This window comes from Anabrus simplex, chromosome 2, assembly GCF_040414725.1.
Source record: "Anabrus simplex isolate iqAnaSimp1 chromosome 2, ASM4041472v1, whole genome shotgun sequence".
In the NCBI taxonomy this organism is placed as follows: domain Eukaryota; kingdom Metazoa; phylum Arthropoda; class Insecta; order Orthoptera; family Tettigoniidae; genus Anabrus; species Anabrus simplex.
This window is the reverse complement of record NC_090266.1, coordinates 178650682-178669618: the sequence shown is the minus strand read 5'-3', so window position 1 is coordinate 178669618 and position 18937 is coordinate 178650682. Positions and strand designations below refer to the sequence as shown.

The window sequence follows — 18937 nt, the reverse complement described above, 5'->3', positions numbered from 1 at the left end:
GAACATAAGACCCTGATTCGCACAGAGTGGTTCCTGCATGTATGAAACATAAAGAGAGGGAAACCTCTGAAAAGGAGAGAGAAGACTGTTGTGTTAAATATATTTAATAAGTTTATGGAAATGTATCCCCATCGTACAATTGACGATATCGCAAAACTAACATCTGAGTTCGCCAGTGTGTGTATTTCAAGTGTTTACATTGCACGGAAAGGATTATCCATCACCAGTCGTGTTACTATCCGAGTAAAAAGAGACCGTGTGAGAAATGTTGGGTGTGGAATGTGACGAATTTGTAAGTAATTTAGGATCTACAGGGAATCGAGCTTCTTGCAAGTTCAGATTAATGAAATACCTGTCACATAAGTAGGACTACTAGTTCATTTTCATGGCAAATATAGCAGTGATAATGTATTTTTATTATCTCAAATATGTTCAGCCAAAGCAGCTATATCCGTAAATTTACACGTTCATATTTGCGTAATGACCGCATGGACCTTGCGAAGCAATATGAAATGTTTGTGCCTACCTTACTATTTTGATGGAAGGAATTTTAGTTCATTTAATTTTTTTTTAAATTATCCTTCCTAAAATTAGGGTGTAAGAATTATTCGCCTAAATACAGCAATTTCAACTCGTCTCATCTCATCCCTGACACCGCACCAGGAAATGAGACTAAGGGGTAGACATACCAGATGTATGCAGAAGTTTTTGCCAGTATTTGTGGTACAGAAAACACATAATTTTCAAGGGAAATTAATTCTTTGTTTAAAAATTCAAAATATTGGCCATCAGCTTCTACACACTTCGCCCATCTTTCACGTAAGTTATAAATACCATACCAGAAAATCTGCTTGTCTTTGGCGGCAAACCATTTGTCGAGCCATTTTCCAAGTTCCTCAATATTGCTAAAGTGCTGCTTTGCGAGCGCGTATCCCACTGATGCGAAGAGGACGGGAGAGTACGGTGAGTGCGGAAGGATATCCCATTCAAGTGATTTCAATGTGTCTTTCAGTGGTCTTGCTGTGTGAGATGGCGCATTGTCCTGTAACAAAATCACTTTGCCATGTCTTGTGGCTCATTTCGGTCATCTTTTGATCAATGTGTGATTTAAATTAATAATTTGTTGGCGATAGCATTGAATTTGAGTTGGGTCATCATCCAGGATTGCCTGCAATTGCTCGTCATCGCACTTTTGTGGTCTACCAGAGCGCACTGTCTTTCACATTGAAATCACCATACTGAAATTGTCGAAACCAGATCTCATATGTTCGAATCGATGGAACGTGTTCACCATATGTTTCTACCAGCAAATTATGACTTTCCACAGCCTTTTTCTTTTGATTAAATAAGAAAAGCAATGCGTGCCGCAAATGTTCTTTTTCAGGCACAAACGTCAACATGATCACTGAACGATGCAACACAGAAGCTAGTGCTTGGCGGACTCTAATTGCGTGTGTTGGTAGGTTAATGTCAGACGAACAAACTGACATGTCAAATTCATATGCTGCATACTGTCACTTGCGCCATCTCTTAGTGAAACCAGAAAAGACTTATACATACACCTAGTACATCTCTCTAAATAATCTATACACACACTGTACTCCTATTGGTCCTGTTGCCTTCACCAGCTATGTAGCTACCTGACCTACTACACGTGCTGTGCCATATGTCACCCACTGTACAACTTCTATTTCTAGCATGAATATGTCTTTCTCTTGTTCTTCTTCAATGATTATGTCTTCACGCTCCCTTTCAACAGTTAGTTCTGTGAAACTAGTATGTCATTTTGATAAATACTTTTCCCATCTGGGGAGTATATCCTCTTTTTATTTCAAAATTTGACCTACCTCTGCTTTTACAATCTTAACAGATATTAGTTTTCTAATTTGGTATATCAGCAAGATGACTATATTTTTAAAGACAAGGTTTCAGTACTGCTAAGGAATTTGCAAATATCCTGTAGAAGACAAAAATTAAGTGGCCATTCAAATGGTACAGTATATTTCACAATGAATTCAAATTATTGCAAACAGATACTAGCTTGTGCAATATAAATTTTATCGTGAACATTAGTTTGGATTGTAGGTACTGGAAATATCTTCTAAACAAAACTCTTACAGCATTAGGAAAAATATTAACCCCTCATGCAAGACCAGCAATACATCGATATGCCTACTCTATTAACATACAGGAAGAGGCAGCGAAAAGTTATGACATATGAATCGTTTGACGAGCACAGCTTGCATTGCTATACTGCTTAGTATAAATGCATGCAATTCAAAATCTAACCCACTGATGTCTCTTGAATGTTTTCTAAAATGAACTGTAGACTTGTGACTTAGGATATTCCCCAGCCTAACTTGGCCATCTTTGTTAAGAAACAACAGTTTACTTATGATGTCTTTATTCAAATTCTTTTGTGACCTCTGTTGCCATCATGGTGTTGAAAAGTTGTAATTGCACAGATGAATATGAGATAGGAAATCTCTTATAGTGTGTTTAAAATAGTGGTTCCAAAGGCAGCAATCTTAGTGATGACAAAACAGTGTGTGTGTGCGATTTGGTGATAGTGATAATAATACTGAAGGTGAGGAAATTGACGTAAACAATGATGACATGCTGGGCTTTGCAAAGTGTGTTCGCATGATGACAAAGGAAACAGTGTGTCTGGAACTGGGCAAAAACTGACAAAGATCCCATTATTTGCATATTTACTGAGTATAATGGAGTTAATAAAGCCTAACTGGACAAGTCTGAGACGCAACCACCATTCGAACATTTGATTTTTCTGAAATATATGGAACCATTTTTGGACAAAATTTCTGATGAAATCAACACAAAAGCAACAAAATTAATGATAATAATAATAATAATAATAATAATAATAATAATAATAATAATAATAATAATAATAATAATAATGTTGTTTGCCTTACGTCCCACTAACTACTCTTTTACAGTTTTCGGAGACGCCGAGGTGCCGGAATTTAGTCCCGCAGGAGTTCTTTTACGTGCCAGTAAATCTACCGACACGAGGCTGACGTATTTGAGCACCTTCAAATACCACCGGACTGAGCCAGGATTGAACCTGTCAAGTTGGGGTCAGAAGGCCAGGGCCTTAACCGTCTGAGGCACTCAGCCCGGCACAAAATAAATGAACGATCCTGACAAAAGGAATCTTAACCCTCTCAGTGCCGCGCGTATTTGTTAGGTACTAACCAAGAGTGCCACCCACTTTTTGTCCGATTTGCAGTTCTCTGGAAAAATATTCATAACTCTCTCTATTTATACCCATTCTCAGTGAAACATTTTTCTATTATATAAAAAGAATGTTCCCTTGAATTAACGGCACTTTATACCTAAAATCATTTATAGTTAAAATTAAAATAAAACAGGAATTTAAAAATTTAAAATACAATTAATGAAAATCCACATTTCAAGGCAAATATGTAGTTCTAAAAATCAGTATGACACACTAACTAACGGTATTTCTTGTAGGACAGACTCTTGATTGTTGTTTTGGATAAAATTATGTTATTTGGAGCAATAATATGTCATAAAAATCAAAAAATAAGTTTAGGTTCAGCAACATGAGGGGCATGTTTCGGTCCAGGTAACTCGAGGAAAGGGTGAGGTGGTTGGTATGGTAAATCACTATCACGGGTAACTTCACTGAATAATAGCAATGTGTGATATTGTTAATACCAATATTACCATGGAAATCTTCGTTACTTTCCGAATTATCTCTAACCTCGGCAATTGGCGGTGTTCCACTTACAAAAATTGTTGTCAGAATCACTCTCACTAGAAGTGTCTTCACCGAGCTCGATAGCTGCAGTCGCTTAAGTGCGGCCAGTATCCAGTATTCAGGAGATAGTAGGTTCGAACCCCACTGTCGGCAGCCCTGAAAATGGTTTTCCGTGGTTTCCCATTTTCACACCAGGCAAATGCTGGGGCTGTACCTTAATTAAGGCCACGGCCGCTTCCTTCCCACTCCTAGCCCTTTCCTGTTCCATCGTCGCCATAAGACCTATCTGTGTCGGTGCGACGTAAAGCAACTAGCAAAAAAGAAGTGTTTTCAACATTATTATGAAGTTCAGTTCACTTTCTGACTTAATATAATCATCCTCATTTCCTAAACTATGTATGTAATCAGTTAGACCATCATTGTTTGTAAATGCGTCGTCCCATAAGTCCGCCATCACTGTTGACATGTGCACAAGATGTGCGGACACGGCCTTCACATTTTTAAATGTTCCTAACACGAAAACAAATTATTTTATGTGGTTTCTAGTGGTAAATTTGGAGACTACACATCTTCCTCGATAAGATATACTGATATGTGCCACCATCTAACAGAAAAAGAAGAACTACAACGGTTTCTAAACAAGTCTGCATGAGGGATGAAATATCATTCCTGGCACTTTTGCAGAGTTCACGGAGGAATGAAAAATCATCCCTTGGCGCTCAAAGAGTTAAAGACTTGTATACATCTCATGGCTCATTAAATCAGATATGGTTCCTTAGATTGTACCACCTTACTTGGAAAACTGTGGTAATTCTAGAGCTAATACATGCAAACAGAGCCCCAACCAGAAGTGGAAGAGACACTTTTATTAGATTAAAATCAATCGGTCGGCTCGTCTGGTCCGTTTGCCATGGTGACTCTGAATAACTTTGGGCTGATCGCACAGTCCTCATACAGGCGACGTATCTTTCAAATGTCTGCCTTATCTACTGTTGATGGTAGGTTCTGCGCCCACCATGGTGTAACGGGCAAAAGAAAAAGAATATCACCAAAAGGTGTGTTGTTTGCTATAGTAGGGGTAAAGGAAGTGAAAGTTCTTGGCAGTGCAAAAAGTGTGGTGTTCCTGTTCATTTAGAAGAAAGTTTAGGGGTCTACCATATCAAGCTACCATATCGACACAACATAAATAGTGAGTGCATGGTTGTGCTAATATGAAATTTCAACAACAACAAATCTTTACTGGAGTATTTTTTATGATTTTTTAATGTTAGCATGCTTCCAACCGTTCTACGAGGCTATTTAAATATGACTTCTAAGTCAGCTCAGAAAGTATTTAAATCTGATGTCATTGGGTTAATAACGTCAAAATTTCCTTATGTATTGACTGCTTAAGGGTATTTATTTCCACCAATGAGATTGGAGCCCACTCTGACTGACTGCATTATTCAGCTCATCCACCATCTCAACTGCTGTCCACTATGATACACATGCCATGCTCGAATCTCATGTAAGTTCTCCATTGGGTTTGATACTGGACTTCACGCTGGCCAGTTTAGAAATGTTATTCCTTTCTGTGTGAACCATTTCTCTAATTTAGTAGACAAGTGCAATGAAGCATTCTTTTGCTGAAAAATTAGGTTTGTCACCAAATTTTTCATATCTCCGAACCAACCTTGATTCTAACATCTCCGTTTAAGTATCAAAATTAATCTTGGTGTGCAATCATGTTATGTTTGTAGTACCTTCAGCGCAAAGCACTGACCAAAATACACTTCCGCTCTCAAAATTTCTGTTCATTCAAATTTGCTCTTCTGAATGGAGGTTGTGCCAGTAATAATGAAAATCATCTCTATCGCCCAAATTCAACTTTTGTTTTACAGAAAACACTAAATTCTTTACACAAGTTCATCAAGTTCACAATGGAACCAGAAACTAGCAAAATATAAACTATTTAGACATTACAATCACTAGGAATAATGATAACCTCTCTTACAAAGTATACAGAAAGCCCACTCAGATGTCACACATTACAGACAATGAGACAAACCACCTGTACACACAAAAAATAGCAGGACTGAATACAATGATACAATGATACACAAAGATATTTCGATACCAATGAGCACAATGGATTTCAATGAGCTCAATGGATTTCAATGAAGAGATAGAAATCATTAAACAAATCGTGAAAGAAAACAACCAACCTCTGGGCACAGTAGATAAACTATTAAATAAACATAAGAAAAATGCGTGGGAAACCACCACACATGACAGGGAAAAATACGTGGTACTCAACTACACTAACAAGAACTTATTCAAAGTAGCTAATATTTTCAAAAAACAAGGTCTAAAAGTAGCCTTTAGAATGGACAACACACTACACAGACATATCAGCAAGTGCAACCTAAACAAAAAAGACCCTTTCTCCAAGTCAGGAGTCTATGAATTCAAGTGACAAGAACATAACTGCAAAGCCACATATACAGGACAAACAAAACGTAATTTCCCCACAAGATACAAAGAACATAAAAACGCGATAAGATATAATCAACATTCACCTTTCGGACAGCACATATACGACAGTTCACTCTATTTCACAGACATCAACACAGATTTTAAAATTTTACACATCGAAAATATTAGTAAATTGTTGAATATTAAGGAAGCAATCGCAAGAAAAAAGCTAACGACCTACCTGAATGACGCCCTCTTTGCTCTATTTACATAACATCCGGCCAATACTTGGTCTTTAAATTAGCACTTAACGGCCTTTAGAGTATGGTTTATCATAAAAATAACGTCTAATAGATACTTTCCATTCTAATTCCACATTTTATTTAACCCAAAAATATTTAATTGCATTTATCCATTATACATAAAATACATCTCCAGTAGATGAAGGGAAGTTCCACAACACTCACATCGGTCCGCCCCTACTTCCCCATCCCCTTTCCACAGTACAGTATGCTGATTATAATATGGAGAAGGAACTGACCTGCTTTCCCTTATCCAATAGGAAGGATCCACAACATTCCACTCGCTCCTACCATGCTTCCCCTCCCCTCTCTGTGGAACAGCATGCTTTGCCCAAAACCTTCCACTAGAACTCTCCTTAACCGCAATCAATCACTATCAATCACTACTGATCTGCATTTAGGGCAGTCGCCCAGGTGGCAGATTCCCTATCTGTTGTTTTCCTAGACTTTTCTGAAATGATTGCAAAGAAATTGGAAATTTATTGAACATCACCCTTGGTAAGTTATTCCAATCCCTAACTCCCCTTCATATAAACGAATATTTGCCCCAATTTGTCCTCTTGAATTCCAACTTTATCTTCATATTGTGATCTTTCCTACTTTTAAAAACACCATCCAAACTTATTCGTCTACTGATGTCCTCCCACGCCATCTCTCCACTGACAGCTCAGAACATACCACTTAAATACAAAGTATGTTACAAGTGTTATTATTTTTTTAATATCCACCTATTCACTACAAAGAGATCTTTTTTAGAAATTAAATATTATTATAAAATGTTAAGGGACATGTTTCGCCCATATTAAGGGCATCATCAGCCTCAAACTCAAACCTGTATGGTGAAAAATCAGGATCCTGATTGCTCTTACAAGTTATAAAAAGAGGGTATCAATGTAGGTGTCTGTCCAAACATAAAAATTATTAGAATGTCCTTGGCTAAAATCGCAGTATCAAGCTGCATGTCAAAAGTTCACACGATTATACTTTCCGGAGCGTTGAGTCAATGCACCCAAAAAACTTGTTGGGGGTAGAGCAATAAACAGCTCAATCTTTATAATGAAACAGAAATGTGCCTCCTTGAATACTCCAGTTAGAGGATAAGAAAAAGCAAAGCTGATAGACTGTTAAAGATGCCAATTTTGTATCTTGTGATAAGACAACAGCCCTCTTAAGTGGCTGTTCAGCTGCCTATAGTCTATTTAACTGGCTGAAGGAGTGAAAGTCGAATGTGTTACGATAAGATAACAGTCATCCTTAAGTAGTTGTGGGAGCAAGGAAAAAAAATAAACTTACACCAGGTCTTGAACCCAATAAAAAACAAAAATACCAGTATAGCTTTTAGGACAACAAACACTAACCAAAAATTATTTTTTAATCACAACACAGTAAATTCAAGAAAAAACATTTACTCAGGCTCAGGCATATACAGGCTCACCTGCACGCAAGGCAACGTCTCTTATATTGGTCAAACAGGCTGGAGTTTTCAAACTAGGTACTTAGAACACTATAATGCCATTAGGCACAATAAATTTTCAGCTATGAGCTTCCATATGAAAGAAACAGGACATCACTTCACAAGGATAGAAAGAGACCTCACAATTATTAAAAGAGTAGATAAAGGAAAGTTGATGAATGAACTTGAAAGCATCTATATATTTTTGGACCAATACTATAACAAAAATCTAAACCTCAATGACTTCATTGAAGTCAAGAATCCATTATACGAAAGTTTACCCAAATTATTGCAAACTCTAAATTCAAAACATAACTACATTCTTAAAAATCTTCAATTAACATCTTCTAGAACCTCCACTACTTTAATTAACTTGACTCCCTTCATGTCCGCCCCCGCAATTCTCCCGCAACCCAACACGGCTCCCTCCCTATCCGACCATACAAATCTATCGCAACCAACAACACATAAACTTAACGCCCTGCCTACCCCCTCCCCTCCACCAATCTCACATCGATACAATACTAGAAGCACAAGTGTCAGTCATTCAACTGTTTAACACCATAACAGTCAAAGAAATAAATGAACCTACACATAACATTGTTTTTCTTGAACTAACCTTTCCATAACTGATTTACATCTTTACGGACGAAAGAGTAAGTGTTTTATACATTTTCCGAGTTTTTCTTTTTTTAAACCCACATTCTCTTCATAAATACCTTTCCTAAGCATTCACTCTCCTCTTGTTACAGACTTCACACCAAAGAGCTCTATCAGCATCGATATCCCTTTGACTTTCGCTCCTTTAAGCAAGATAAATACGTCTATAGACAACCAAATGTTTTTTCCTTGCTCCCACAACTACTTAAGGAAGACTGTTAGATTATCGTAACGCATTCGACTTTCACTCCTTCGGTCAGTTAAATAGACTATAGGCAGCTGAACAGCCACGTAAGAGGGCTGTTTTCTTATCGCAAGATAGGAAATTGGCATCTTTAACAGTCTATCAGCTTTGCTTTTTCTTATCCTCTAAGAGGAGTATTCAAGGAGGCACATTTCTGTTTCATTATAAAGATTGAGCTGTTTATTGCTCTACCCCCAACAAGTTTTTTGGGTGCATTGACTCAACACTCCAGAAAGTATAATCGTGTGAACTTTTGACATGCAGCTTGATACTGCGATTTTAGCCAAGGACATTCTAATAATTTTTATGTTTGGACAGACATCTACATTGATATCCTCTGTTTATAACTTGTAAGAGCAATCAGGATCCTGATTTTTCACCATACAGGTTTGAGTTTGAGGCTGATGATGCCCTTAATATGGGCGAAACATGTCCCTTAATATTTTATAATAATATTTAATTTCTAAAAAAGATCTCTTTGTATTGAATAGGTGGATATTAAAAAAATAATAACACTTGTAACATACTTTGTATTTATGTACATTTCAATACGGACCTAACATGAGAATTATAACGTGTAACATACCACTTAGTCGAGCAGCTCGTCTCCTTTCTCCCAAGTCTTCCCAGCCCAAACTCTGCAACATTTTTGTAATGCTACTCTTTTGTCGGAAATTGCCCAGAACAAATTGAGCTGCTTTTCTTTGGATTTTTTCCAGTTCCGCAGTTGTGAAATAGTGTGGGGTGACATCGAACTAAACTTTGGTAATCCAGTTAAGTACAACATTTTTTCATTATGTTAATACGGTGTTGGTTGAGTTCTTATTTTAAAAAACCATCATTATCTGTTAATACTTGTTCATATTATTACCTATTCTCTATCATTGACAAGTTTGCACAATGTAAACAATACTGTACATATATGCACATGATTTAAGTGATTTGATAGAATCTGAGGATGTTCTTGTAGAATGAAACATGTCATTCTTTGTATAATAGTGTGTATTTTTTACAGGTATATTTATAGTGTTATAATTTATACTGACATTTTGTGTGTTTGACAGACTGGAAAGTTCTTATGTCTCACTGGAACCGCTGGAAAATATGGCTTCATTCTTAACAAAATATTTATGAGCAATTTATGTTTTGTCGGATTCTACATACATTCAGTTTATTCCGCACATAATCTCCATTTTTCTTCAACTTTGTCGCACCATGAGATAAGTTTTTGTAAACCATTGTCACAGAATTGTGGCACCTGCGATGAGAGCCTTTTCTGATGCATTTTTTTCACTTCCCTGTTGGTTTAGAAATGCTTGCCGGTGAGAATCCTTTTCAGATGAAAGAAGATATAGTAGTCACTAGGCCCAGAGTCAGGGGTATGGGTGGGTTTATTGAATTGCTGTAACCAAACGATTCAATATCCTTATGTTCAAGCTGCAGAGCAAGGTCTTACATTGTCATGAAGTAATAATCTTTGGGTAGAGAGAAAGTCATGGCATTTATTCTGGATTTTGCGGAAAATTTTGTCAGTCGCACAATATGCAATGGCACCGATTGTTGCATCTGGTGGCATAAAGATCACTAGCAGAACATCACGTCTGTCCCAAAACACGGCTGCCGCAATCTTGTGAGATGAGAAAATCCAGTGGGTACTAAAATACAATTGTCTGTCTTTCTTAATCTTTTGTGAATTTTTCATGGTATAATAAGGCTGCTAAGGGTAAGTACTTCTCATCCATTGTTTCTCACATAGCCTCTCCCTATAACTTACTTTTGATATTTTGTGTGTCAAACATAAGTGTTATGCCTTTCAGCATCTATGTTGTACACATAACCTCTGCCTATAAGTTACTTTTGCTGATTTATATGCCAATATAGCTTATTGAAAACAGTTCAGATGCCTAGAAAGTAAACCCCAATGCATGTCAAATTATAACAGCACTGTAAAATTAAATGGCATTGTGTCTACATTTTCCTTCTCTAAATAAGAGATAAGAGACTAAGCATGGATTCATGTCATTCTGCAAAAAGAATGGCATCCAACTCCATCATCTGCAGTTTGTGTCCATCACTTTGATAGCTACTGAAAATTGGAAAAACCTGATGGAACAGCCACAAAATTTGCTCCAAGGTTTTCGAAGCTATGTCCTGCAAGTTCCAAAATTTGCCTTCCTACCTAACCTGCAGTACACCAGCTGAGAAACAAGATCCCGATTCATGAAGAGAATAAATTTGGAGAAGAGAACAACAACAGCAAATACTGGATAACAATTAAATTAGAATCTAGCGGGTTCCACCTTTTCAATACAAAATACAATGTTGTTGGATGGTATTTACAACATTATTTATTACAGAACATGTTTCGGTGTTCAATTTTTGACACCATCATCAGCTGCTCAGAAAGTGCAAAAAAAACTTGGCAATCTAAACATTAAACAACATATTGTCATACGTAACTCCTTAATATACATATATACAAACAATAGTTACAGTTCGAACCACGCATACAGCATTAAAAATACGAAGTTTTTTGTACTTAATAAATTTAAGAAGACGGCCCAGTTTTAACAATCATATTGTATATAACGAGCTTTTAATCCATCTAAGTGGTTATTATATACATGAAATGAACATTTTAACATCAAATGGACTGCATACAATTTTAAATCCTCAAGCTTAAGTTCGCATTTGAATTCGATAGTACGATAGTACAAATTGCCTCCGTGGCCCAGACGGCAGCGCGTCGGCCTCTCACCGCTGGATACCGTGGTTCAAATCCCGATCACTCCATGTGAGATTTGTGCTGGAGAAAGCGGAGGCGGGACAGGTTTTTCTCCGGGTACTCCGGTTTTCCCTGTCATCTTTCATTCCAGCAACACTCTCCATTATCATTTCATAGCATTTATCAGTCATTCATCAATCACTTTGGGAGTGGCGACCCCATCGTACCAATAGCCTATATATGTTTCATTCATCTCATCCCTGACCCAGTCAAAGACTGGAAAACAGGTTGTAGGTTTTCATTTTCAGTACGATAGTACAAAATCACAGACATTAAGGAATGTGAAGACAACTCATCAAACAGACGAGAAATTTTATATTTATGACTTACAAGAATTCTTTTGTTACATATTAGAGTTTTAATATAGCATAATTTACTGTAGATGTTTTAGAATTTAACTAGTGCAATATTCTATTGTTTGTATATATGTATATTAAGGAGTTACGTATGACAATATGTTGTTTAATGTTTAGATTGCCAAGTTTTTTCGCACTTTCTGAGCAGCTGATGATGGTGTCAAAAATTGAACACCGAAACATGTTCTGTAATAAATAATGTTGTAAATACCATCCAACAACATTGTATTTTGTATCGAAAAGGTGGAACCTACTAGATTCTAATTTAATTGTGATCTCAGTTCAATACGGACCAAAAGATGAAGTTCCTTAGGTTTAAATACTGGATAATCGAAAACAAGATTTAATTCGTGATTTTAATGACCTTCTGAATCATTTTACTTTTCTTCAAAATTAAATCTGTCCAATTGGCAGTGTAAGACAGGCAGCGAATGTCTATGGTTGTATCTTCTAAATGTTGATTTACTTAACACGCGAGAGGCCGCACCCGCGGCAATTTGCCGCACTTTTAAATATTTGTTAATAATTTCGTTGCTAGCCGCTGCAGGGCTTAGGGCTCTCGTTTCATCCCTCCCATCCCTCTCTCTCGCCTGACGATTATCGTCAGTGAACTGCCTATTGCGTTCCGGAGTAGTTTAAGTTTTCTTTCACTCTCGCATCTGCCGCGGCATACTGCCTTCATTGCAAGTAATCAGCTTCATTTTCCGTATCAAAATCTAATCACAGAGAGTTACAATAATTAAAAATCTTCCAACTTTTTGATACTTTTTATTTGCCTTTTAGCAAATTTCTATTTGTAAACAGTACATGTTTCGTTCTCACTTGGGAACATCTTCAGCTGTTGTTAAAGCTTAGGTGAATCGCTAAGTTTTTAAACACGTTATTTGCAAGTACATTGATTCTCTTAAAAACTACTAGAATACCAATAAATTAAATGATATTAAAACAATGTGGGGGTTAATGGGTTAATGAAATGAGACTGGATGATTACATAGTTGGTCGGCTTAAAAACTATATCTATTCACTGGAATAGTTGTTAAAAGTTTCACTTTGTTACATTAAAAATGTCTGTTTGTCTTCCGGTTAAAAGGTTTTAAAAATGATTGACTTCATGACACTGTTCAAATTCTTGTTGAATGTTTTTTCTCTTTCACTCCTTCCAGGTAAGCTGTTATTTATTATGAGCTTGCTTAATTGAGTCTAATGCGGGACTTTGAAGCTGATTGCTGGTCAATTTTTGGGAAGGGAGCTTCGTCTCAATTTCTGAAATGAAATGAAATGAAATGAAATGAAATGAAATGAAATGAAATGAAATGAAATGAAATAAGGAAATAGGGATTTGTTTTTGTAATGAAAACATGTATCTTTACATAATAACTTAATGTATAAAATGGTTCTTTACCTTGCTGTTGTTAGACTCCAATTCTACTGTGACCCTGGAGGGACGTTTGATGCTGCTTTACGTCTAGTATAGTAATGGTGTGTGTGTGTTTTCCGTTGTTTGTTCCTCCTTTCGGGGAGGCAAGGCTGCGGAGAGGGGAGGAGGCGTGTCGCTTACTGTCACGGCTTCAGCTTTAGAAGGGGTGGGGAGAGGGGATGTACAAAATGGCGGAGGCTCGGTCTTATTTATCCTTTTACTGTCTGTATTGTGTCTTTTGCCTAAAGTTTCAAGACTTGATAATATCCCTTCAAATATAGGGTTTCTATTGTCAATTGTTTCATTCAGGTTATTGTCCTGTTTGCTTTTTTGTTCTAAATAAATATACAGATTTTCTAATGTATTTAGAAGAGCTCCTTTGTTTATTTTATGCAATATAGTTAAATCCTGCTCTATGGTTGTGAACTGATGTCCGGTTGAACTCGTGTTGGCCCATCGCGGATATTTTTTAATGTCTTTCAGCATTGAAATGCTCTAGGTATCTTATAGTAAAACTGCGCCCTGTTTGTCCGACATAACTTTTTTCACATTGATGACACTTCAATTTGTAAACTCCTGATTCAGAATGTTTGATTTTTCCTAGGGAATTAACACTATGGTAATTAAATAATTTTTGCTTTGTGTTATTGCTGGTTGAATACGCGATCGTATAGTTATATTTTCTAAACAAATTGGTTACTGTATATAAGTTGGGGTTATTGAACGTGAACTTGGCGTATTTGTCTTTCTTTTTTGTTTCGGGTGTTAGATTAGTTTGTAATTTCTGTTTGAATTTACCGATTATTTTGTTTATTATTTTTAGTTCAAAACCGTTGTATTGGGCTTGTTTGCTAATAAAGAGCAGTTCTTTTTCTCGTTCTGTGTGTGTAAGGGGTATATTAAACGCTCTATATATGTAACTGTAGTAAGCTGACCTTTTTTACGATTCCAGGTGCAATGAGTAGTTTAATGTAACAAAGTGTAACTTTTAACAACTATTCCAATGAATAGATATAGTTTTTAAGCTGACCAACTATGTAATCATCCAGTCTCATTTCATTAACCCATTAACCCCCACATTGTTTTAATATCATTTAATTTATTGGTATTCTAGTAGTTTTTAAGAGAATCAATGTACTTGCAAATAACGTGTTTAAAAACTTAGCGATTCACCTAAGCTTTAACAACAGCTGAAGATGTTCCCAAGTGAGAACGAAACATGTACGGTTTACAAATAGAAATTTGCTAAAAGGCAAATAAAAAGTATCAAAAAGTTGGAAGATTTTTAATTATTGTAACTCTCTGTGATACTGCCTTCATGCGACCCCTCGCGTAGTGCATTCTTACATGACTGCATTTCCAAGAAAGTTTCTTAAATAAAGTTCATGAGGTTTATGGTGGCTTTCAGTGAAGTGTGGTGCTGTAGTTTTATCTTGAATTGTGACCAAATCATTCATTGAAATGTACAAATGGAAACATTGCATCAATTTGCTCACGCGCGACCTCTCGCGCTCTTTAAAAACTCTCGTAACTTTACCAGATTTTGCGACAAAATTCATTAATTTTTTTACATTGTGAAAATATTGTTACTGAGTAATTATGTTAATACTAGTCGAAAGGCAGTTACACAGGGTACATATTAATATTTTTATCAGAGCATAACCGCCAAAGGAAAATAGCAGCTCATTAAAATATGAAGCGTGAGCAATTTGCCTTCGCGCAACCTCTCGCGTTCTAAAACGGGTGCGACCTCTCGCGTGTTAAAGATCATGTTACTTCTAGGCTCAGTGTTGTTTGCAGTGTTTCGATTAATAGACATTTGAAAGTGAAAGTCTTCTATAACCCTGGCAAATTATTTAAGGGATACATTTTTAGGAGACTTGAAAGTAAGAACATAGGCCTCAGGTTGAAAAGTTATTTCATAAGTACCATAACCTAAACATTCATATAGTTGAAGGGCATACATTAAGTAAATCTCAGGAAAAAGCAGTTCAATTAGCTGAAGATGTAAACTTTTCAAGCATAAAAACAATGGAACTTATAAGTAAACAGAAGAAATAATACTTCCCTAATGTTTTCATTTTCATGTTATAATACGTTAAGGGATCATCTGGTACTGCCATATAAATGGTACGAGCAACAAATTTAATCCCACTTACGTTTGCTTACTGATAGACAAAATTTATGTGAAGAGTTGTTTGAGTTTCAAGGGCAATGATGTTGAAACTGCTCTGAATAACGTCAGTGAGCTAGCAAAGAGCATGCAGAGTTTCACGGTTAGTTCCTTCTTTGTTCATTTTAATCACATGGTAAAAGTGTTTCCAGTGAAAGGAATGACAGGGGAACGATTAAGCAAGTTACTAACTTTGTGGAGAGCCTCCGTGGCTCAGGCGGCAGCGCGCCGGCCTCTTACCACTGAGTTCCAAGGTTCAAATCCCGGTCACTTCATGTGAGATTTGTGCTGGACAGGCGGAACAGGTTTTTCTCGGGTACTCTGGTTTTCTCTGTCATAATTTGTCCCAGCAACACTCTTCAATATTATTTAATTTCATCTGTCATTTATTAATCATTGCCTTAGAGAAGTGCGACAGGCTTTGGCAGCCAGCACAATTCCTATCCTTGCTGCTAGATGAGGGCTACATTCATTCCATTCTGACCCGGCTGAATGACTGGAAACAGGCTCTGGATTTTCATTTTCACTAATTTTGTGGAGGAAATTGGCTTTGTTGTCCTTGCAATTACAACAGTCAATCAAAATATGTTCCATCTCTTTTCAGGCACCGATAGTATGCAAAACTCGAAGTACGTTACCGGGGATTTTAATTGCCTCTGATTAATTCTTCTGGCTTGGGGACTGGGTGTTTGTGTATGTCCCAACACTCCCCTCTTCATATTCAGACAACACACCATACTACAAACCACCACAGTAACACACAGTAGTGATTACATCCCTCCATACAGGGTTGGCATCAGGAAGGGCATCCAGCTGTAAAACAGGGCCAAATCCACATGTGCGATGCAGTTTGCACCCACGACCCCACATGTGTGGGAAAACGTGGAAGAAAAAGAAAAAGATTATAGTCTGAGTTTTGTTAGAATTTATTCATTATTTTTTATTATTTAATGTTATTTTCAGCATAGTTAGCGAGTCATCGTAAGTCAAAATTTACTCTGTCGATGGCTACATTTATGTCTTGTGGATATGAGTCATGATAAAACTGAAGATCATCTGCACAGATACGGTACTTGCTATATTTCAATGTGTCTCCTATGTTGTTTACACTAACGACAAATAAAAGTGGGTCCAAAACTGACCCCTGCGGGACACCTATTGACTTGTTATGCAATCCTGATACTCGCTGCTGGCGGTCAATGAGGTAGGAGCTATCAAATTTTAGAGATGTCCCATTGAAGTTGAGACCACGGAATTTGGGCAGTAGTAACTCACAGCTGAGTCAAAGGCACTGCTTATGTTTAATAGTGTTGCTACAGTCACATACCGTTGGTCTATTGCATGTCTGATATTGTCTGTAACTCACAGTAATGCTGTCGCTGTACTATGTCCTCTTCTAAAGCCAGTTTGAAAAGGGTCAAGGAGGGAATGCTGGGTCACGTATTTAGTGATTTGTGCATGAATCAGATGTTCCAGTGCTTTTGAGAGGGGTGGGATATTGGTCAGAGGGAGATAATCTGATTGAGAGACTAAGGTAGTGTTTTTCGGGATTGGAATTATTATTGTGTCTTTCCAAATGGGAATATTCCACTAGTCAGGCAGTAGTTGCATATGTGAGTAAGTATTGGCAGTACAGCCCCGATGATGTTTTTCCGACGATGTTTTTAATTAATTTTATATACATACCATCATTACCTATCGAGCAATGTACAGCAACTGTTTAACGTCATTTGCGCTAATGGTGCAGAAAGAGAACCGGTCATAATCAGAATTGCATGTGGAGATTGTGGGGTTAGCCGGTAATGGAACTGGTCCAACACTGGGCTGAGAAAAGTAATTATTTAATGTGTCTAGAGATGTGGTGGGAATGTGCTGCTCTATGGCTTTGTCTACGGCTAAAGATCGTATCTTCTTCCAGGTTTGGGTTAAATTACTAGTATTATTATTATTATTATTATTATTATTATTTCCCCCCCCCCCCCCCCACTAACTGTTGAAAGTAGTGGCATTTACTGTTTCTAACTAGCTGTTTAACTTTGTTCCTAAGTTTACTGTATTGTTTAAAGCCTCCTTTGTCACATGTCAACTGTATTGTCTGTACCAACTGTCACGGCAGGCCATAGCAGATCTTATCTCAGTCATCCCCCAGGGAGAAGGGTGGGGGGTTAAATCTTACCTGCCTCTTCAGAGCGTGTTTGTCATACAAGTTCAGCGCTAATGAGCTGAATATGTTAACTTTTGAGTAAATGTCATGAAGATTGTGTATGTCATCCCACGGTAAGTTATAAGCAATATGTTTTATGTCTCTTAAAATAACATAGTGTGGCGTGTTGGCGGGGTAAATAAATGAATAAATGGGTACAGAACCTGGTAGTGTCCTATTTCTAAGATTTATTAACTAAGCACTACAATTACAGATTTACACACACACAGACGATAGCCGAGCTTACTACTTACACACGTACACGGTTACACACTTACACGCTTCGCGCTCTCTCTCTTAGTTTCTCATGTCCCATCTACAATGACACACACACACAGAGTCATCGATTATTTACAGTACACTCTCTCAGCCACTCAGTCACACTCGTTAGCGCTGTCACGGTCCACAGCCTACACGTCAGTCTCGCGGGTCGGGATAGTATCCGCTGTTCACTCAATCCGTCGAACCCCGTTCGCAGTCCGCACACGTCGACACCCAGTGTTCCCTTCGCGCTGCTCCAGAACACTCCAGGTTCTCCTCCAGCAGCCAGCCTCAAGGGACACACACACGACAACAACATCAGGGAAACAGCAACGAGTCCTCGGCTCCAACAGGCAGATACTCCATCAGGCCGACATCTCAGCCCAGGCTATCACTGACTGCGCTCTTCGCTAACTCACACCAGCGAACTCAATCTCGCTCCTCACACACTCACTCCGTCTAACTGACTCTCACTGATTCCAGGCAAGTCACTCCTCTCTTATATAGCTGCGCCGAGGTGATATTTTGACTGATGATGCCCTCAATGAAGGGCGAAACATGTCTCAAGTGGTATCAATAATAAATTCCTAATTTATAAAATTTATATGTATTGAATAGGTGGAAAAAACTACCTTTTAGCATCCTACATCCAGTATCTTCAATACGGATAGCTATGATTTTTATCACTTGCAATTCTGAAACAGTCCGGATGCTAGATGTATCCAGGAACCTCGCAAGATGGAAGACTCCAGATTGATAGTCGAGTAATTTCCGTTGTCCTCTGCTGTGTGACCGCGGACGGAGGCGAGAGGGCCGGCCTAGCACCAAGTGTTGCTCGTGATTGGCGCGCTCGAGCATAACGGGGGGTGGGGCCAATACGA

General features: G+C 37.7%; 1 protein-coding gene across 1 annotated transcript in view; it reads right to left on the bottom strand.

The window, feature by feature from the left end:
* Lap1 (leucine rich repeat containing protein 7 lap1) overlaps positions 1–18937 on the bottom strand; it is a 472349-nt gene that overhangs the window by 104321 nt on the left and 349091 nt on the right. The window lies entirely within an intron of this gene.